This window comes from Dermochelys coriacea, chromosome 2 (genome assembly GCF_009764565.3).
Source record: "Dermochelys coriacea isolate rDerCor1 chromosome 2, rDerCor1.pri.v4, whole genome shotgun sequence".
Taxonomy (NCBI): Eukaryota; Metazoa; Chordata; order Testudines; family Dermochelyidae; genus Dermochelys; species Dermochelys coriacea.
This window is the reverse complement of record NC_050069.1, coordinates 38,506,056-38,529,565: the sequence shown is the minus strand read 5'-3', so window position 1 is coordinate 38,529,565 and position 23,510 is coordinate 38,506,056. Positions and strand designations below refer to the sequence as shown.

General features: G+C 41.9%; 1 protein-coding gene across 5 annotated transcripts in view; it reads right to left on the bottom strand.

Moving 5' to 3' along the window:
• Positions 1-21,364, bottom strand: part of NCALD (neurocalcin delta) — an 84,936-nt gene extending 63,572 nt beyond the window's left edge. The window contains exons 1-2 of one of the 5 annotated variants that reach the window (XM_043507496.1): positions 19,945-20,436; positions 2,488-2,612 (exon numbers count right to left, since the gene is read on the bottom strand). The gene's annotated coding sequence lies outside the window, so the exon portion shown is untranslated. Of the gene's footprint in view, positions 1-2,487; positions 2,613-19,944; positions 20,785-21,268 lie in introns of those variants that run through there. The other 4 variants (XM_043507498.1, XM_043507495.1, XM_038389567.2 and 1 more) reach the window with 4 other exon arrangements.
• Positions 21,365-23,510: the final 2,146 nt, after the last annotated feature.

Below are 23,510 nucleotides of genomic sequence, written 5' to 3'. Positions count from 1 at the left end.
TGGATTGCAAATGAAGTGAAGTGGGGAATTCGTAGAGTACTGGGAGTGCTGTAATCAGGGATTGCTCAGGGGCTTTGCAAGATTTGTTGTGTTCTTTGAATATTCAAACACACAAGAAAAGGGAGGTCAATGGGAGCTGGTGGTTGGGCATGTTAGAGGAAGGGGAAAGGAAAGGCAAATGGATGGAAAGGGCAGGAGCAGGGGGTGACTTTTTCTAATCCTGAAACAATATTTCATTTTGGTTCAATGGGTGTACAAAGGTTTGGGGTGGTTTTTATTTTGCTCAAACCATTTCTCCCATTCCTACTTTGTATTTACTTTCACATTAGAGCTGTGAAAAGTTTGAACAGATGTTCAGATGCAGGCGGAGGGAAGTTTTAGTGCTGCTCTATTTACTTCCTCTTGCAAGATCTGCTTACATTTGCCTATGTGGTGAAGAGGAGAACATTCTAGCAGCTTAAGAGCTACCTGGGGAAGATCTTAATTTACTGTTCGTCTGAAACATTATGAATTAAGAAAGGAGTGTATTGTACCATGAAACCTCACTTAACTGGAGCTTGTATGTTTCTCAAAATTAGGTCAACAAATTTATTGGTACAGTAGCTTAATCTCCTAGCACATTAACTATGCATGTGATGGACTGAAATCTGAACTCATTCTGTCAATAAAGTGACTTTTTGAATCTTGATTTTGCCAGATACAAAGCACATCAACACAAAGACCAAGTTCTAAGAAGTTCCACTCTCATGTCATAACCCCAAAATTCCATCCTTGATTCTTCCCTGTATCTGAGCTTTGCTCAGCACAAGGAAGGGAAGGAGGGATCTTCAAGAACTGTTTACATCTCTGGTTCTGCACCAGCCCAGCCCCAACCTCAGTGACATGGAGCTATAAAGACTAGGGGCTTCTCTAACTGATGCCACTGATATAAAGTCCATTGGGGACCTCAGATCAGTGGTGGAGTGAAGCTCAATTACACAATGTCCACCAAGCTCCTTACATCAGGAGTGGAGGGGTGGCTGGTGCAGGGGCTGCCTCCTCTGGGTTTATGCTTGCAAGGAGTTCCCACCATGAGGGAAATTCTCAGTTATTTGTTTACAGCCATAATCCAACCCTTTGTGCTGCCTGAATGGTGCAACAGGACCAAGTATAGGAGAGGATATGTTGGCTCAGTCTAAAGCTGGGACCTGCGACATTACAAGGATTATACAGTCCAAGACTCAACAGCCCTTCCTTCCTCTATTTGCGACTGGACAAGACACACTCAGTTTTCAGGCTCTTGTGATCCATCCATGTCCACCAAAGCCCTCCAACATAAAGAGGGAAGGAAGCCAGCTTTTTGTTGGGGAGTGGAGTTGTGTTACAATTTTAATGCAAGAAATAGCAGAAAAATCATTTTACTATTATGACCTATTGATCTCAAGTCCCTCCCCATAGGAGCAGCCATGCTCCAACCCTCTACCTAGCAGCCTGCTGACAACAGCTGACCTGAGCCCCACAAAGCCCAGCCCCACAGTGAGGCTCCTCCCTTGAGGTATGATTGGCAGAGTCCCAGAGTGGCTAATTGGCCCACTGGCCCTACTTAAGCTAGCAGCAGGAAAAGGAAACTGCTGAATCATTGGGTTCCATCCTGCTCTGGACTGTGTGCCTTGTGCTACCTATTACCCACTCCTGCTTACCTGGTTTGATTTTCTGGCATCTGACTTGTGGTACCGAACCTTCAGTTTGGCTCCTGCCTCTGAACCCCAGATATCCTGACTGGGCCTGACTCTGGTTCCCAACTCGGTGTCCTGCTTCTGACCTCCCGGATTCCTTGCCAGCTGACTCTTGATTCCTATCTTGAGGACTGTGGATTCTGGCTCTGACTACTAGGTCAGGCCACCAATGACTTGGCCATGACATTTAGGAATATACAGGACTAGTGAAGGACAACCACCATGTTTTGTTTCTGCTTTGCAGTTCAACAAGGTCTCCGCACCATAGTCCAGAGCATGAAAGAATTTTCACTCCTATATCCACAGTCTCAAAACATTGACCCTGAATAATGAGTTTAGTAATCTGAATCTAGAATTTAGTTTTAAAACCACCCACTGACATAAGAACGTATGTAGAGCAAAATCCACATCATCTAACACCCAATTTATATCTCCACAATTCACAAGTTTTGTTTAAGAAACGTCCCACATTGAAGTTGTAGAGATGTTGCAACATCTCTACATGTAGAGAAGCGAAGTGTCTTGGCAGAACTACCTGATACGGAAACCTCGACAGACCCTGCTTGTAATAAGCTTCAAATTAGTGCAGTGGCCCTTCACTTTGTTAGCTATAATAAAAACAGTTAGGTACTTTTAAAAAAAATAAATCAAACAAAACCAAAGTGTAAATCTGAAGTCAACAATTCCCATAGGTGGTGTAGGTTGGGAACTGAGTTTGATAAATGCCTCCTTTTTGAGGCCATGAAGTAGCATTTTCAAAAACAGCTGGTACCTTGAAAAAGAAGGAGCTATCCAAACTGTCCAGTGCTTACTGCATCCAGTGCAGAAAACGTTACCACTATTCACTCCAAAGCCAGTAATGTAAAGGGATTGTATTTATTGTATCTCAGCCTTCATCTGCAGTAGATAACATTTGACAGTTACAAATCAATACTCCATTGCATCAAAACTATAAAACAGTGTTATGTAAGAGGATGATCACATACCGTAACAAACTGGATAGGTCAAAAGAGTCAGTAAACTATGTCAGTTCAAGCATTAGAAGCAACAATACAATTAGTGCAAAATTTAATTGAAATTAGGATTTAAAGGTAATCTGAATAAAAAAAACACAGCCAATAGAATTTAACCTTAAAACCAAGAGGCTTTGCTTAGTATGTTGTTCAAATCTGTTAAACAGTATGTTTTTTCTATAAGTGAAGTAATTTATCTAATTTTCCACTCAGCACCCACAGGACATATAGCATTAATCCAGGGGCAATTCATTCTTCATATAAAATCTGTCTTTGTAAAAATGTTTTATTTACCTGCTCTATGGAATGCAGTAAGAATACTTTGTATTTAAGCAACTTAGCATTTTCATCTGAAGATCTCAGAGCACTCTATAGCAATTGGTAAGCATTATCCCTATTGCAGAGGTGAAGACAATGAAACAGAGATTAAGAATGGGGTTATCAAAAAGCACCCAATTTTCAAAGTCAATTGTGCTCCTAAATGATTTTGGCTCCGATTTTCAAAGATGTTCATTTCCCAATAGGGGCAGATAAACACCTAGTAAGATTTTCAGTCTGCACCATTAGGTGCCTAAAAAAAAACAAAAAACACACATATGAAAGTGAGGTCTTTAGGCAGTTTTGAACATCTTACCTCGAGCGATTGCCCAAGGCCCCAGCAAAGAGCAGTAGAGTCAGGCCTACAACCTGCATCTCCTTACTCCCCTGTCTATGCTCTAACTAGAAGATCAAGCTGCTGCCTAGCTTGCTGTTTGTGGGCCAGATTCTGCTGTCACCAACCAGTGAATCCTCGCTTTCTTTACATTTAGAAATAAAAATGATCCTCAAATAATTAATATTTGAAGAGTGCTTTGCAGATGGTAGTAATAAGTAAATAGCAGAACATTCCATGTGTAGCACTTTAGTAGAAGAGCAAAAATTTTTACCTTTCCATGTGCCTTCTCACTCCCAGTATCCCTCAAATAATGTGAACTCTAATTTTAATCAGGAGAGGCACCGTTATAAAGCATTAAAAAAATTCTTCAGATGCTGCTGCATATAGTATATATGTCCAACTGAGCTCTATAGCAATCACGTGATCATTTACAAATAGTTAGAGGTTAACCTGTTTGAAGGGTTGCCATTGGTCAAAATAATGCAGGGCAGAATAAGGCTAGGAGGGAGTCATAGCTCCAGGAGGCAACCTTGGATTGAGCTTCTTGTTCTGCCCTCTGAAATTCCCTGTCCTGGATTTGAAATATCAGCACACCATGATGAGCTAGCAAGTGCTACCAATGTATCTCACTGTGTTTCTTTTAAGTGGAACACACTCCAGAAGTCTTCAAATGAAAAGAGATTTCCTCAATGATAAGCTGCCAAAATCTTAACAACGGGTTCCCTTCTCACCCCACGAGGGGGTCGTTGCCCCATCCAACCCCCCCACGTTCCTTGATGCCTCCCCCCCAGGACCCCTGCCCCATCCACCCTCCTCCCCTGTCCCCAGAACCGGGAAGGAGGGTCTCGTGGGCCACTGTAGTGGGTGCCCACCCCACCCCGCCCCTAAGAGCCAGAGGCATTTGCCGGGGGGCAAGTTGGGGAGTCCCAGCAGTGCTTACCTGGGGCAGCTCCCAGGAAGTATCCGGCAGGTCCCTCTGGCTCCTAGGGGGCGGAGGAGCGTAGCTGGGGGAGAACAGCCGCTCCCCCACTGATCACATCAAAAGTGGCGCCTTAGGTGCCGACTCCGGGACTGGAGCACCCATGGGGAAAATTTGATGGGTGCAGAGCACCCACCGGCAGCTCCCCACACTGCGCCCGGCCCCAGATTACCTCACCTCCGCTCCACCTCCTCCCCCGAACATGCCGCCCCCACCCCCCACGAATCAGCTGTTTGGTGGGAAGCTGGGAGGGCTGAGAAGCAGGCAGCAGCTTCCCACTCAGGCCGAGGGTGGGGGAGGTGAGCTGGGGCAGGGAGTGGTTCCCCTGCGTGCCCCCCCCCGGGTTACCTGCTGCGGCGCGGGCGACCCTCCTTGCGCCCCCTGCCCCAGCTCACCTCCGCCTCCCTGGGCCTGAGTGGGAAGCTACGGCCTGCTTCTCAGCCTGCCCCAGCCACCCCCGCGAACAGCTGATTTGCGGGAAGCTGGGGGGTGGGGGGCGGAGAAGCAGAGCGGGGCGGTGCATTCAGGGGAGGAGGCGGAGGTGGAGGGGAGGTGAGCTGGGGCTGGGGGTAGGGCGGGGAGCTGCCGGTAGGTGCTCTGCACCCACCAAATTTTCCCCTTGGGTGCTCCAGGGCTGGAGCACCCATGGAGTCGGCGCCTAAGGCGCCACTTTTGGCCGGTTAAATTTAGAAGCCGTTTTAGAACCGGTTCTCCCTCGCGGAACAACCGGTTCTAAAAGGGCTTCTAAATTTAACAAACGCTTCTAGCGAACCGGTGCGAATCGGCTCCAGCTCACCACTGGATTTGCTGCTTTCTTACTGGGACATGGGAGCAAAGCCTAATAAAATGAAACTGTCTTCTTCAAAACGAGAGTGATACATATATTACCTATCAGCTGAACTCACTGCCCACATTTTGGCTATATTATGAGTATCTTTCAGGACAGGAAAAAAAAGTGTTGATTCTTATCTGTTCAGAAAAAGCTGTTATCAGAAAACCTAAATGAAATAATCTGATGCCTATTTCTCTCAGGGGAAGTGTAATTCGATTATCCAGTGTTCCCATTAGAAACCCTAAACCCAATTAGTTTATGTAAGCATGTTTTCTGGAGAAAGTCTGTGTTGTTAAAACTTGTATAATAGATCTTGCTGTTGTTTACTTAAGAATAAACTGATGATCTTTGGATGTTAGATAAAGTGACTTAAAATGAAATGCAATAAAGGTTTCCACAGTGCATTGCATTTTTCTTAACAAATTTAACCAATTTAAACCAGTCTTCTATTGACACTTTTTCCTTGCAGTGGGGGATCTTATTTTATTTTTTTTTAAAGAAATAATGTATTTTACAGACATGACAAGCTATCCAGTTACCCAAAACTTGTCAAGGCTAATACATTCAGGAATAAGTGTGTCAGACAATAGTATCATTTTGAATCCTTTTGTGCTAGACACCTGTGGAAATTCTAAATATCTGCCTAAATGGCAGCTATTATTAAGCTTTCCAGAAAAGGGATAAAAACTTTTCCTAATCTAATTTTCATAACAACATAGAAAAGCATGTTACAATTTGTTTACATGAACAAATTTAGCAGCGCCTGTGAAGTCTTGAACAAAATTACCCATCAGCAAAATCTGATAACCAACTTAATTAGTAAGGAATAGTGAATTATGTGCAGTTGAGCAATGGCAATTTGGAGAACACTGACAGCTTAATAGAACAATCTTAGCAAAATGCAAAGGCTAAAGAACAATCAGTACAAACACTGATGAAATATAAGGCCAGTTGAATAGTATTTATTACCAAATTTATCAGCTGTCTTATTGTGCAATAAAGGAGCACTATTACACGTTGTCCAGTTTCTTTGGATTTCACTCAGACACATCAACCCTTCACCACAGACAGCAGTTTGTGTTGTGTGAAAGATAATATTTAATCACTGTGGAAAAATGACAGACTTACTTCCAAGAAGTCCCCTAAATTAGTTAGAGGAATGCAGAACACTGCAGTTTCTGTTTTCAGGTGGACGTTTTGAACCTTTTCATTTTCATGGATTCATGCCCTTGGTTTTGGTTTCAACAAACCCAAAGACTCTCAAAAATGTAGCTCAACCAAAATCACTGACTTTCACAAGACTTTGATGTAAGACCATGAATAAAAACAAGGAGCACCAATACAGGACTTTCCATGCAATAAAACTGAAAGCACTTGGTAAGTTATCTTCACTTCACTGTAAAGGCTACAGTGAAGAGCCGGGGTGGCCAACCTGAGTCTGAGAAGGAGCCACAATTTACAAATGTACATTGCCAAAGATCCACAGTTATACATCAGCAGCCCTGCCATCAAAGCCCCACCCCATGCCTCCCACCCCCTGGCGGCCCCACCAATCAGTGCCTCCTGCTCCCTCCCCCACCTCCCGATCAGTTGTTTTGTGGTGTGCAGGAGGCTCTGGAGGGGAAGGAGCGAGGGCACTGCAGACTATGGGGAGGAGGCAGGAAGGGGTGGAGTGAGGGCAGGGCCTGTGGCAGAGCCAGGAGTTGAGCAGTGAGCAGCCCCTCCCACCCCCAGAACATTGGAAAGTTGACGCTTGTAGGCCCAGCCCTGGAGTTGGTGCCTATACAAGGAGCCGCATATTAACTTCTGAAGAGCCGCATGTAGCTCTGGAGCCACAGGTTGGCCACACCTGCTATAGAGGTTAATTCATTGGCCTAAGATCAAAAAGCAAGTCAGGGTAAGAGTTGGGCCTAGAACCCAAACCTGAAGACAACTAGACTAACATCCTAGCCACCAACCCACACTACCTCTCCTGAATGCACCCTCTTCATGCACCTTAAACTTTTTAATAACTCTGATCCAAGTTTCCAGTCTGCAATAAAACCAGGCCAGTTTTGTGACTTGTAGGATTAATGACATGCCCGCTGTAAAGGAGGCTGCCACATCTTTAGGGCGGGAGGGGCACATCATTGAAGGAGGGTTGATTTTACTGGGAAATTTGAGGGAAGGAAAAAGTGGCCCATCTCAGTTCCATGTCAAATGTGGAACATAATAATGGAATCAAGCAGTCTTTAAAAAGTTCTACAAGGAATAACAATAAGTAAGTGCTCCCCACACATGACTCTCCTTAGAGCTACATTCAATTTAAGTTAAATCCCAATACTGAAAACATAAGCGTTGAGTTCAATAAACCAGGAGCAATGAGTGTAAACTGCAGCCAGAACTCTTTTCTTTTTCCTCAGTCAATGCCATAAAAGAGCATCTTGACATTGCCTCATAGCATCCCTCCCTGGACTGAAATACAAACACTGCAAAGCATTGCGAAGACACAGCCATTATCATGTACTGCACTGTGTCAAGCTGTTGTCTGACACTAAGCCAATTTTTCATGTGATACAGTACAGACCTGTTGACCCATAGCAGGAAGATGTCAAAAAGTGGGTCCTTTCTCTTATACCTTTTTCTTTTTTCAAAAGAATTGTCATGTCAATCTATAATTGAGATGATTAATATGGACAAGAGTCACATACTCATTCTAGAGAAATTACAAAAAACAAAACAAAATGAGAGTTTTGTACACGTCTGCACATTTTCATATATTAATAAGCTATTAAAATGGATACCCGATAAACAAGAAAATCCTAAAACTGAGTGAAACCTGTATATCAAACCATCATCAAAGTGGATAAACCTATTCTGCACAAGCTTAGGTCAATGGCATACATGATACTATCCCTCTACTAATATACCTGCTGAGACCACTGTCTATCATGGTCTATGACTAGAATAGGGTTCCTAGATGCTATGATAATACAAATTATAAACAATAATAAGAAAGCCAACTCATTTACAGAATAACTATCCTGAAATATCTGTGTTTAGTCATTCCGTGGTTTGTTGCTGTTTTTCCTAATCATGTCATATTCATCACATCTTTCACTTAATCCACATTTTAAAAGGTTCAATATATTTTTGGAGACTTGAACTGCCTCTCTTTCAGGCTTGCCTTGGCTACCTATACTCAAGTAGGAGGAAGTGGCAGATTTGCTGCGCAGCAGCCACCGTAAGGGATTGGACCCACCTGACTGCTGAGTTTCAGAAAGACTTGTAGTTTCTCTGAGGTTTCCCATTTTGCTGGAAGAGAGGCCCTCGAGTCTGGGGAGAATCATCTTAGGAGCATTCAGGTAGTCTTTCAAGTGGACAAACAAGTAGAGGCCCATATTATCAAACCCAAGATCTAGAGGATCATGATTTTGGTGATGAAGCTTTATCCTCCATTATTTTAACTCTATATCACTGTGGAAATGGCATCGTATTATTACTTTTGATGCCTAAAGTCACGTTAGCTGGCATGATTTTCGAGAAGAGCTCATATTCTGTTCCTGTTGTGAATAGTGGTGGTATCGGTGGTGGCGTTTTGGAGTGCTCTGAAGTTACCAGCAATCAGGACTGAAAAAATCCTAGGGCTAAATTCCCTTCTCCCCTTTAGCTAGCTGGCAGAAAAACCCAGCAGCAAAACACATGAAAAGGGTGAAAACTGAGGAGGGAGAAAACGGCCACAATTTCTTCTCTTCTGGGAGGAGGGAATGCCTTGGGGCCTGTACAAGCCAACCCTGGCTGGTGCTGGCCAAGAAAGAGGCATGGCTAAGGGATGTGCAGATTCAGCACATCATCACATCAGCCTCTAATGGCAGAGGTTCTCACAGAGCCTTCATCAAGAATCTCTCTGACAGAAGCATTGAGGGAGAGTAGGCTAAGGTTACCACTCCCTGCCCTTCCACTCAATGAATCCTCCCCTCCAGGGCAGGGGGCCATGCTGTTACACAGGGGTGTCAGTTATACTTCTTTTTGTCAGCTGCAGTCAATCTGAGCCCAAACCTGGGCTTGGTTTGCCAGCAGTATGGGTGATTCCACAGTGGCATATGGTAGGGGAGGGGGAGGTGTGAGTGATGGTGACGGGGTGGCCTGTCTAATCTACCAAAGCATCACATTCAGCAGGAAGCTGTTGTTTTTAATCCAAGGGTACATCTATGCTGCAGACTGAGGTGTGACTGTGTAGTACTGTAACTGGTAGCTAGCTTGAACAACAGCAGTGAAGCTGCTGCAGCATGGGCTATACAAGTCCACTCAGGGTCCTGAGTATGCACTGGAGTGGCTAGCCTGTGGCTTGACTGCTATTGTTATTTGAGCTAGCTAGATCAAAGCTAGCTCAGGTGTGTCTACACCTGCTGTAGTAACACTGTGGGGTAGACATACCTGAAGTGATAAGTGAATCAACACTTCCATGACAGCAAGGAAGTAACAAAGGGAGATCCTTTATACATGAGGATGGGAAGCCATTGCTATGGTATTAGTTTTTTCATCTTTGGATCATCTCTGGGTTTCCTTGGCCTCCCTCCAGTATAGATGGCTAGCAAAGACTGCATAGTGTAATATGGCTATGTCTCCTCCTATCCATGACACACACACCCACTCTAGGGGCTAATGAATGGGTGGCATACACTGGCTCTAAGCCATCTGGCCCTTTTCCTTTATAATGGAAAATCCCAGCTGTCCTCTTGGGTCAGTTTTAAGAGGTATAAAGGAGATACAGTGAGAACTGAAGATAGGTTTCAGTAAAATTAACTCAGCAAGGGCTATCTGCCTGGCTCCACGGTTATGTTTCTTTGCCATTATTTCTCCACACAAAAAACCCTTTCTGTCCCTAATTGTTGCATGCCATCAAGAAGCAATGGTTCTAGTCAACTGCAAACACAAAAGTGCACTACAGGAGATATACATGATCCCGCGGTGCAGCCTCACACTATGTACAGTAAACACATCTTTTTTGTAGCTAGAAACCATTCACACATGTTAAAGGTTCCATTTTTTAAAACGTTACTTACATCTATATTACATCATTTTATGGAGTTAGAGCAATTATAGCTGTCCATGCAAAATATCAAGATAGCTATGGACACTGTAGACACAGGGAATGAGAACTATCAAGCTAATTCTGGGAATATGAAAGTTATCATATTACCCAAATACTGAGAATGGTCAGTTGTTTTATCAACTCCAATTAAACTAAAATGACAGAATTTTAGTTGCCCTTACACACTGACAAACCAGACATACAGCTGTCCAATTTGGCTATGTGTTCCCCTCTTCTTCAAGTTCAAGCAATTCCTTCTGTTAAAAATGTTATTCCAGGCAAGAAATGAGTAATGGGAAAAATACTGTAAAAGCATGGGAGAACTAAGTGAACAAAAGGAATAAATGCCAATCTGGAAAATGCTGTAACCCTTTACAATGTTAACAATAAATCTTTTACCATTTTGCTGCTGCTCCTCCTCTCCAGCAACTGTGCAACCAGCACACTGCTCAAGTTTGCAAAGTTTCTACTGAAATCACAATGGACCATTGTGCTGAAAAGCGTACCAAGAACAATGTACATTTTACCTTATGTACCTGGCATGTTTGAAGCTCTAATGTGACAATTAATTACACACTAAAATTTGCTTTTCAGTGAGATCTTTAGAATAATGTAAAGCAGAGTTTTCCCACAAAGACTCCAGTGTTTAATGAAGGGCTGGCCAAATGCTGAGCAAACAGCCACACACACCAGCAACTCTTCTATCACCTTCCTTTAAAAATAACTTTGTTTTTTAATTAACATGGTTTGCTCAAACAAACCTTCACATACATTATATGGGCATGTTGAGAGGTGGACAACACCACTACAGGCCAACTCACAGTCATTGGTCTTGACTGGACTGCAAAGGAAAGTTTTCTTTTCTGTGTACAGATGGCACTTAGTCCAGCAAAATCTGCAGAGTTCACATAACTGTCCTTGAACTCTCACCTGCATGTATCACCAATATTCCCAAGCATTTTGCAAGTTTTTTATTTTTAATACACACATACACACACACACAACACTGGTAAATCCCCCCACGTCGGGAACAAGACATCAGGGGCACACATCAAGCTCACTATCCATTCCAATAGTAGCTAAGGAGGATGTTAAACAGTAGCTCCTAAAGTTTGACATTTTTAAAATCAGCAGGTCTGAGTAACGTGCATTCAAGAATTTTTTTAAAAGATGGCCGAGGCGCTCACTAGACCATTAGTGCTAATTTTCAATAATTCTTGGAACACTGGAAGTAAGCTAATGCTGTGTCAATATTTAAAAGGGATAAAACAGGACAACCTTGTTAATTATAGGCTCATCTGCCTGACACTGATCCTGGATAAAATAATGGAGCTGCTGACATGGGACTCAAAGAATTGAAGGAGGGTAATATAATTAATGCCAATCAACATGGGTTTATGGAAAACAGATCTGGTCAAAATAAACTGATTATGATATTACAAAATTTGATTGATAAAGGTAATAGTGTTGATGTACTATATTTAAACCTCTGTAAGGCATTTGACTTGGTACCACACAATATTATGATTTAAAAAATGAGAACAGTACAAAATCAACATGCACACACATGAATTAAAAACTGGCTAGCTGACAGGTCTTAAAACGTTACTGTAAACAGGGAATCATCTTCAAGCAGGTGTGTATCTAGTGGGATCCTGCCAGGATCAATTCTTGGCCATGCACTACGAAACATTTTTTACCAGTGATTTGGCAGAAAACAAAATCACTAATAAAGTTTGTAGATGACATAAAAATTGGGGGAGTGGTAAATAATGAAGGGGACAGGTCACTGACACAGAGCTATCTGAATCATTTGGTAAACTGGGCACAAGCAAAGGTGTTTTAATACAGCTAACTATAAATATATACATCAGGGAACAAACAACATAGACCAGACTTGCAGTATACAGAACTCTATTCTAGGAAGCAGTGACTCTGAAAAAGACTTGGGGGCTCCTGGTGAATAATCAGCTTTTGACACTATCTGACTTTCTGCTGAACGATTCGCTATTCAGGTCAATTATTGGATAATCCAAGAATTGAACAATCCTATCAAATATGTCAGAATTAGAGGGGATGTAACATATAGTGTGCTATGAAACACTACTAACTCTGCCACATATTTTTGGATTTTCAGATACGAAAGCCCTCCAGCATACCAGAATGAAACAGCAAGTTTTTATAATATTGTGACATTCTTAGCACTTAGCTGAGGTCAGCGGGCATTGAGGATTCTCAGCACCTCTTAAGATCAGACCTACATGATGACATACAAGCAAGGAGTAGACCAAAGACGGGTTTCAATATTCATTCCAAGCCAGCTACAATTTCATACCCTGCTCTCATGCACCACAGTCCAGATACACATGGGAAAGTTCTACGAGGATGCAAATGAACCCTTAATGTCAATACATTAGCAGGGTCCATGTGGGTTTACATATAAACTCACACATAAAACAGTTGTGATTAGAAAACTTGACAGACATATACAGAAGACTACAGACATCTCTGCTGAATTATAATTGCTTTAATTGGACCTGTGCTTACTAATATGGCAAAGCTAGAGAGAATTCTTCAATCGTGCTACCATTCTACACAAAAGAATAACACTGTGAAAACAGGCATAAATGAGTTGTAGAAATAAACAGCTTCAAGTTCATTCCCCTCCCGTGGCGCCACCCCCCCCCCATCTTGGAGTTGGCCATCAGGAATATTCATACAACATATTCTGTTTGAGTTTATTTTGGAATGAAACATTTTCAGTATTGTGTCACAGTTCATATGACTATTAGTGTGCCTTCAAGTGAGACACTTCAAGTGAGACATGCCCACTATGTTTTAGCAACTTTGGAAAAGTTACAAATGAGCTCTCAATTAACTAGGAAAAGTTGCTTCATTCTACTGCCTTCATTGATTGAGGGAATTCTATAAATGAAGAATCTAGCTGTGATTTATTTTGAAATGTTTCTGTTTTAAAATTCTTTGGAACGCAAGTGCTAGCGCTTAAATTATCTTATATGCTTGTCTAACAAAAGCTCACAGATACTTAATCTTATGTTCTTTCAAACTCTACTCTTTTATGAGAGCCACCGTGAAGCCCTTAAGAACAAACTCTTGATTCTTCAGCAGCATCTGCTTGTGTGTTTCTTCAGCCCCAGAAAAACTTCTAGCATTTCATTTTTATGTATCTTCCAAAAGACAAACCAATTTTTTAAGCTATTTTTAAAGGACAGCAAAAGTTACAAACGTTTACTAATTTCAGAAGCCTTTTGTTTTCCTGTATTTTTCAAACAGCTTTGTTCTCCACATGGGGTTCAGCAGGCCCATAGCACACCCTAGTAAACACAGCGGGTACAGTTTTCAAAAGTGGTTAAAGCCCACTAAAATTTTACCCAGTGTAACTATGCTGTGATTTAAAAAAATTAAATGCAGTTACGGACATTTAAAAGCACATACCAAGTAGGCCTAATGACTGCGTCAAAGGTTTTTAACCACAGACTGAATCTGGTTTACTGTTGCCAACCCTCCAAGATTAATTCCTGGAGACTCCAGGACAAAGATGCCATGTGATAAAACCTCCAGGAATACAGCCAATTAAAATTGGCACCCCTATAATTCCATTCATATTCAAAGTGAACTTCTCCGTGGGCTGGAATAGCGACAGCTGCTCCTGCTGCATCCCTATCCAAATCCACATAAATTCAGGCCCAATGAGTGTTCCCTTCTATGCCAGACTAACAGAGTAGACAAAAAGGGGCTGTGCAACCTGCATGCATTCCCAGTCCCCTCTGTGCACCACTACCATGAAGCCTTGACAGCGGGAAGGGTCATTTACCTGTAATGAAAACTCTTTCCCAGTACACACTATGGTATGCTGTGTATGCTGTGATTACTTATTAAATATAATGAAATAGATCCAGATAATGGTCCTTGCATTTCTCTAAATAGTAACCATGATGCCAAATTCTCTCCCCTGTGCCAAGCAGAAGTATATGGACAGTCATGGTGGAAAGGTGTCCCAGGGCTGTCACAGGAGCATTTCAGTCAGCATTACAGTATGAAATCCTATTCCTCAGAACACTCTATAGCTGCAGTAGTGTCACCAGTAACCAGGCTCAACATAGGCAAGTATAGCAAGTTTTCCCATTATCCGCACTGTCACAGATCCACAGGAACCTTTTCTATTCTTCTGTCCCACCCGTGCCCCATTTTTAAAGCTCCCTCTAGTGGAGGACAGGGAGGTCTGTGAAGCACAGGTGAGTGGTGCGTGCAGAGTGTCTGTGCATTGAATGTGCTCCCCATTTCCTGGACCCCACCCTCTAGGGAGTGAGGCTGCTCTTGTTCTGACATATACCTAAAGTGGTGGGCAGGATTTGTTCTTTGAAGCACACTCCAAAGGGATGAGCTGAGTAAACTCAAAGATACTCTGAACCTTTAGTATTTCAAAGATGCATGTTTTTCCAGTTAATACTTTTCTAGTATTTCCAGTCAATACCAGCGCAATCTTAAAAACAACAACAAGAAGTTTCAATAACTTCAGGGATTGAAATCAGTGAGACTCATGCAATTACATTGTGAATACATACTACTAAGTCTTAAACTTCCAGAAGCAAACAACTACTGAGTAAAATCTGGAACTCTATCCTTTACTCATCCCACTGAGACCAGATGTTGCTGGGGATTCCTGACATTGGGTCATTTTATGGCATTGCCGCTGGGGCAGATTAAAGGCAACGTTTCAGTCCAAGTGACAAGCTTCCTGGCTTTTCTGGGTGTAAGTCAGATTCGTAACATTATTTCAATGTCATTTTGTGGTTGAAAAATATTCAGTAACTCATAGCAGTGTCAGGCTGAAATCCTACAGAACAGGTACAGGGCACTTTTGCTTTAAATGATTCAATGTTTTTGTGGAAGTGAATCTCACAAAAAAATGAAGTTCAGCAGAAAGTCAAAAGGAGAGTTGAGACCACAGAAATGAAAGGAACTCTACAACTATATGTTCATATTTTCCAAATATAGGATTTCACCATCAGCTCCAGTTTTAACAAGAGCAGCTTCTTTTCTGTGCTCCCTTTGGGAAAATGTTGCATTCAGTGATTTGAGCTGCAGTTTCTAATTATATTTTCATACTGTAATGCTGACTGAAATGCAAATTTGATGACAGAACAATTCGATCCATGTAAAATAATCACAAAATTACTGTTTCTCAAACCTCAACTCTTACTCCCTGTTATTTAAGAAGATAAATTTAACATCAGTAAGAGTAGAGCCAAAACACATTATTTTTAACTGTTATTTGACTATAGTTGTCTGCACAGATTACAGTTTGTTGCAAACGGTTCCTTTTGAAATGTGAATACCAAAAACATTCCAGAGTTTGGCTTTTGTACTTGAACTTGGTAGAAATCATGGAGTAATCATTTACTTTGCCTTCCCAATATCATATGCATGGCATCTAGGTTTAGTTAAAAAAGCAACTGTTGATTAAAAGGCTAAATCTCCTTTTAAAAGAAAAGAAAAGAAAAGAAGTACTTGTGGCACCTTAGAGACTAACAAATTTATTTGAGCATAAGCTTTCGTGAGCTACAGCTCACTTAAATCTCCATTGTTACTCAGTTGTCACTTTAACTGTTTGTTGCTAATGTGAGTGAGAGACATTATCGCGATTTAGTTACTTTTAACAAGGTTGAAACTAACTTCTGCAAAAAATGTGATTTAAGGGCCTGGTGCTCCACTGGTTTTCCCGAGGTGTGATTCCACTGACTACAATGCAGTTACACTGGTTTTATGGTGGTGTAACAGAGTGGAACATTGGGCCCTTAAAATGCCAGCAGAATTGGCACTCTTGAAAGGTTTTCAAATCCATATAAGAAGATTCAGAGTACTGCGAGTAGAAAGCTTTTATTAAAAAGGTGGCTTAGATTGTATTGGCAAGAATTGACTTATCTTTCTAGCCTATTTTTAGATTGTCATTGTCCATCAACTCATGCAGATCAAGGTACAATCACTAAAACAATAAGGTTATTCTAGACTAATGTATCAACAATTTGAGCACGGTTTTTTAATTTTACTAGTTGAATCCTGTTTGCAGTGAGCTTTATATTCCATTTTTAGCCAAGATCTCCCTTAAGGTGAAGTACTCTGATTCTACGGTAATTACCAATCAGTTCACTCTTCTTTATGGATAAAGAAACAAGACTGTACAAAGGGATAGTCTCCTGATGTGTGCAAAGGACAGAATATAGAGAAGTGATCTAAATTGTGGGTTCTCAACCACCCTCCTATACAGGAAGGGGAAGCCTGAATTTTTTTCCCCCGTGGGTATGGTAACATGGGATCATCACATGGCATAATTTAGAATTTGATTTCTCAATCTATCTTGTTAATGTCACAAACAGAGAAGATAAATCAAGTGTTAGTCAGAAAAATGCTTCATAACATACAGGATTAACCAGATTTAAAATACTCTGTCCCTGGGAGCTGTGCATAGCATTAGGGACCTTTATCACTAGCCTTCTTCCTCATTTCACATGAAGCAAGGATGTGTGCATTTTCCACAGTTTCTGCATTCTGAACTCAAGGTTGGTCTATCAAACAACCAACTTCCTCACTGTTGGATTCTTAATAGTACATAAAAACAAGGCATTCTTCTGATATTCATATAGGACCCAATGCTGAGAGGGACCGAGAGTCTTTAGATCCCACTGAAGTCGATGAGAGACAATAGCTCTCATCGCCTTGCAGAGTTGGACAACACTTGGTTCACTCAATTTAATCAATACTCTTGTACTTCACACCTTCTGTAATAATATTGCTAGAACCATTTTGGTCAAATGGGGATCTGTTTGTCTTCCTTCCACAGCTCAATCTAATCCTTTTGTTAAGACTTGGTTATTATTGCCTAAAGTAAACATATCTTTAAAAGATGGAACTGATGTGCCATTAATTAAAAATAATTTTAAAATCAGATCCATGAATAATTCATGTGGCAACGACCATATGAATTATTTTCCACTAAGCAAACATTATAATAATATTAAGCACAATATAATCTATGGAAAATTTTATTCATGCTATAAATTAATGTGATTGCGTCTCTGCATTCATTATATGGCACTAGTGAAACAATACACAAAGCTTGGTAGATAATGGTTCACATACATGGGACGGATCTTGAAAATGTGAATTCAAATAATTTGTTATCCAACTCAATGCAAGTAAGTATTGACTGGTGTACATAATTGCTTTCAGATTCTGGCCTGGTCACTATAAATGAGTCAACATATATGTCTTTTATTAAACATTTAGGGCTAGTTTCTGCCACTACTTGTTGTGTAATACCTTACTCAATGAGTAAATCTCTTTGATTTCAGTGAGCCAGATTTTTGTAATCCCTCTTCATACATGGATGAAGTGAGCTGTAGCTCACGAAAGCTTATGCTCAAATAAATTTGTTAGTCTCTAAGGTGCCACAAGTCCTCCTTTTCTTTTTTGCGAATACAGACTAACACGGCTGCTACTCTGAAATATGGTGAGCAGTTACTCATAATAGTAGTCCAAATGGCTCACCTGTGTATGGGGTGCACAATCTAATGGAACAGGACAACAGGCAGAGTAACTAACTATGCAGTGTGAATAAGAGTGGTATTAGAAAGTCTTCACTCCAAGGAGGAACAAACTTTCATGTAAGATTTTAAATGATCATGACATTAATAAGAATATTATTATTATTATTATTATTATTAACCATATAGTATTTCAAAGTAATTGCAACATTATAGATCTTAATTAAATTTACCTAAATAAAAAAGTTAGAGTGTACATAAAATCTGATGCTTTACCATTAGGAGAATTTTTTTTAAATGTAGTTTAAAAATATAAAAGGAGGACTTGTGGCACCTTAGAGACTAACGAATTTATTTGAGCATAAGCTTTCGTGAGCTACAGCTCAGATGAAATGAGCTATAGCTCACGAAAGCTTATGCTCAAATAAATTTGTTAGTCTCTAAGGTGCTACAAGTACTCCTTTTCTTTTTGCGAATACAGACTAACACGGCTGCTATTCTGAAACCTTTAAAAATATAGAATTTTTTGACAGAAGATTTAAACTCCAAAGTGTAGATTTAATACCAAGTACAACTGTATGCATTTATTTCTGGTGTTCTGTTTAATTTATTCTAGACTAGTCTTTTCAGAGGTGCTTTCAGTCTTTATATCTATTGGTTCACTTTTAAAAACAATTATTAATGCCACCATACTTGAATATGTATCTGTTTCAATATAGGTTTCAGAGTAGCTGCCGTGTTAGCCTGTATTCGCAAAAAGAAAAGGAGGACTTGTGGCACCTTAGAGACTAACAAATTTATTTGAGCATAAGCTTTCGTGAGCTATAGCTCACTTCATCGAATGCAACTATATAGAAACATATATAGATATCTTTCTTACTGCATTGCATTTTAAATTGTTGCGCAGCTCCTTGAGTGCTTCAGCAGAGGGGTAGGTTTTAAAAAAAAAATGATCAAAGTTTAAAGGTTTTATTGTTAGCTCGGGAACAGGGAAATGGTAGCACATAGACATGCTAGAATTATCAAATATATTTTTTTCCAGGAAAGAACACACATGGCTTCATCTGTGATCTATTCTTAGAATTAATAATATAAATGTACCCACACACTAATGTAGCCAAAGATTTACAACTTTAAGAAGTAATGAATTCTGCTCTTGGTGACAACTTCCTTTCAAAAAACATAATTTAAAAAAAAAAAAGCTTTCAGAAAAAAAAAAAAAAGCCAATGTAGCATTTTACTTTTCAACTAGTACTGCATTGTTCATGCTACAATTCTTTATTTTTTTTTAAACTAATCTAACCACTCTTTATCCCACAAAGCGAAACAGAAAAGAATAGCTCTGTGTGCGCATGTGTAGGGGAGAAAAGGGGTAGGAGCATACATTACAGTTATCTTACTATCTTGGCATATTTCAGATTATTTCTCAGGAAGCTGTTGACCCATTCCTCCGTAAACATAATACAGTCAATCTATCACATGCCCCAAGGTTCTGATAAAAGGCTTTAACATTGTATGATTGCAGCATGTGCTAGGAGCATGCATGAACACAGATGATTTAACAGAGAACTCAAACTTTTGGAGTCTGGTAGCAAAGTGTTCCTATCCATGTCTATCGTTGGCTTGTTAAACACATCGGGAATTAAAAAAAGAAAACAGATTCTCAGTTTAAATCTGAACAAGACAGCAATTTTAAAAACGTTCCAACAATCCACAAAGCTGTACTGATGCCTAAACCAACAAAATTCCTAACAAAATGATTTTTGTGAACCAAGACGGAATATTTTGCTGATGTTCCTCTATATTGTTATGGAGTGGTTTAAAGTGTCAAGCAAGAACTACTTACTATATTTTATTTTCCCTTCACGGACCATTAATCACATTTAAACTTTGCTTGCTGTCTGCACACAGAATTAATAGCTGGGAAGCTGCTCTGCAGTTGTCTGGAGTGCTCATCAAGGCAAACTTGCAGCCAAAACAAACCAGCAAAAACAAAAAACAAAACAAAAGAACCCCAACCACAACACGCTTTAAAATATATATATATATATATATATCTATTATATATATACACACACAAGCGCGTTGTGTAATAATATATATTATACTACCTGATTTTAGAAATGCAAGGCGTTAGTAGTCCATGCCCTGGCAGCCCCTGGGAAACAGCAGCAGCAAGGGGGATAAGTCCAGCATCCACCAGATTCTCACAAGCCTTTGGCTGTGTGGACTAAACCACAGACTCTGCCTCCAGCTGACGTCAAAGTCACTGTCACATGGCCAGATGAAAGCCAAGAGAGCATTGGTTGTCGTAGCAACCGCAGCACGGCTCTGGAATTATTTCAATAGGTCATCTGTCACGCTGCGTGCACATCTGAAGCATCACGGGCTCCCGGACAACCCGAACGCCACGAGCTCGCTTCGGTTCGCGAGGGGGAGGAGTCGGGGCCACCGTTGCTCGGGGCTGTTTTCCCTCATGTCCCTTTAGGAAAAGGCACTTCAGTGGTCAAATAAGATACACGAAACCCCGCCTCTCCACACCTCACTTCGCTGCCCCTCATCAGTCCCGTGGGAAAAAGCCCCGCCCCTCCCCCCCGAAACCAGCAGCCGCCCTCACGGCACGTGGAGACTCCGTCGCCGCGGTTCGTTTGCGGGCTGCTCTGCACAGTCGCCGGCCTTCACAACGCCCGGGCGAGGGTTTGCACCAACGGCGGAAGGGGCGGGGGAATGAACACATCGGGAAAGTGCACGCGGCGGCGCTGTGACTGACAGCCACGGCCAGGGCCGGCTCTAGCCTTCGTGCCGCCCCAAGCCGCGCGCCCAATCGCCGCCCCCGCCAGCGGCTGCCGAGAGAGGCTGCCGCAGAGTTGCCGCCGCGGGCACCAGCTTGGAACGCTGGCGCCCGGAGCCCGCCCTGGCCACGGCGCCGCTGGGCGTCAGCTGCCTCGGGAAGCGGGACGCGGCCGGCGGCTCCCCGCAGCGAGGCAGGCGGCGCACGGCAGCGGGGTGCGAGTCCGCACGGGAACAGCGGCGGGACCCCAGCTACGCTCCCGGCTAACGTGCGAATGACTTGGGGACACCCCCCGCCGTCCTGCTCCAAGCACGTTGTTTGGAGAAAAGAAATGCTGTATTTTCCCTAAAAGGAAAAGGAGGCCTTGTGGCACCTGAGAGACTAACACATTTACTAGAGCGTGAGCTACAGCTCACTTCCGATGAAGTGAGCTGTAGCTCACGAAAGCTCACGCTCTAATAAACGTGTTAGTCTCTCAGGTGCCACAAGGCCTCCTTTTCTTTTTGCGGAGACAGACTGACACGGCTGCTACTCTGCAACCTGTATTTCCCCTGCTGCTGTGGATAGAAACGTCGTGGGAAGAAAACTACCGTAAAATAAAATAAAATAAAAGCCTTACAAACACGGATCCAGTCTTTACCCACCTTCTAGCGCCCTAGATACAGCACCAGACGCCCATTTTCTTGAAACTTTACAGGACCTAAATCAGCTCTTTTACTCAAATTGCCACTTTCCTTCTGTCTATACTTTGCCACACATCCAGAGCTTTGTAGCTGCTGCAGAAGAGGGCAGAGGGGGGAGAATTTCACCTTTCATAGGTGACAAGGAGAAAGAGGGGTGGTAACTGGAAATCATTTTTATGCTCATCTGAATAAAGGCAGCTGACAGTGCAGAAGAGCAGATTAAGACAAACAAACAAAAACCCACCTACACACAGGATGCATGATCATAATTGGGGACAGAATATCCTACAGAATGGTGACAGCAAATCAAACAAGGGAAGTCCCTCTGAAGTTAATTTTAGCCACCTCACATTAAGAAAGCTATAGCAGAAATGGAAGAGACCTAGAAAAGGATTACAAAGAGCATTAGCGGAAAGGCTTTCATCCATGTATGGGAGAGACTACAAAAGGGTTAGTATGGGAAAGAGGAGAGCTAGAGGGGAGAGGACTGAAGTAAACGGAGTTATGAAGGGACTGTTGAAAACTGACTTCCTTTTCACTCTGTTACAGAACAAGACACGATGAAATTAAAGGACACTAATCTTTAGAACATAAAAAAAAACTATTTTATTCAGTTTTGAGGGAACGTATTAAGTTCTCTTCTGGAAGAGGTTATCAGCTATTCAAATACTGTGGTTAGATTTAAAATACACTCAAATAATTTCACTACCAGAAATATTTGTGCAGTAGCGATTGAAGCTGAGATAACAGTGAGTAATCAAATTTCATGCTTCAGGGCATACAATCATTGCCTGCACCGGCTAGGGAAGAATCCCTTGCCAAGAACAACAGTAGGGCACAACTGCTTAGGTGCCTTCTCAAGGAGATATTGCCTTCCTTTTCAGCAGCTACCATTAGCCACTACCAGCACCAGGAGATGAGGCTGATCCAGTATCAAGGTGCTCCCTGGTGCTAAGGGGACCAAAATTCAGGGGGGGGTTTCTCCACCAGTTCTTTTCCTACATGATCTTAGGCAAGTGATTTAGTTTCTCTCTCCCTCAGTTCCTCATCTGTAAAGAGATAAGAGCACTTCCCCATCTCATGGGGGTGTTGTGAGGATAAATAGAAAGAAGACAGGTGCTCAGATGTAAAATTTTCTATAAAAACTAATGTTTAAATTATATAATACACAGGTTATGAAAAGAGTGTCTGTACATCTGGGTGTAGTGGTTAGATTATCCAAAAGTACAAAATCTGGTTTAAAAGCCCTAAAATACATATAGTAGATAATCTGCAATAACCCAAATTTAGCTGAATAAATTTAACGATACAGTTTAGGTATTAGAATCTGAATACTCGGGTATATCACTCATGAAAAGTTATACAGACAGTTAGTTGTAGAAAGCAAATATAGAAATGAGTATAGATTGTCCCTCAGTAACTGAGCATTTAGGATAGGTTGTCCCTTAGTAGATATAATCCATCAGAGAAGTATTTCAGTTACTTTCCAATTTCCCTTCTCATCAGCACTCCAGCTCATCTCTCCTCATATTGCCGATATCCAGTGATATGTTCTATGTAGATGTCCCTTGACCATCTGATGGCACCTGACACTATGAGTTGCCACATCAGCTGAGTATAGTGTTGACCGATTCCACATTCTCTCAACACTCGCTTGTTACTGGGGCCCCATTTGCCCAGGGCATCAATGATCAGCACGTGAGTTTGAATCTCTTGCCCCTAGTTCTCAAGGTGGCGGCCAGAGGGGCATATTTCTCCAGCTTTCAAGATAGGGTGTCATGGTAAGCCGGGGTCCTGTTTTCAAAGGGAACTGTGACGTCCACCATGATGATCTTCTTCCGTTCCTTGTTGGTGATGACGATGTCCGGTCACAGTTGGCTGTCCGTTCCGGGGATGGTGGAGTTCACAGCCACCTTTCCCATTGGTGGCGGGATGGCTCTGACTAGGTGATCTTGCATGGCATTGTATCGTGGCTCCTAGGCTCTGGAATGGGACTTGCAGCTACACAGGATGTGGGGTAGCATCTTGTTGGCATAGCCACACTTCCTGTATCGCTTGTCCTGATTCCCATTGCGGACGGCTCCGTTCAGTGGAACACAGTTAAGCCGAGGCCTGTGGATGAATCTCCAGTCAGCAAATTGGTGAAGCTGCACCCAGAAAGGAAGTGGTTGCTGGCATCCCACTTGCACGTCGCCTCAAAGGC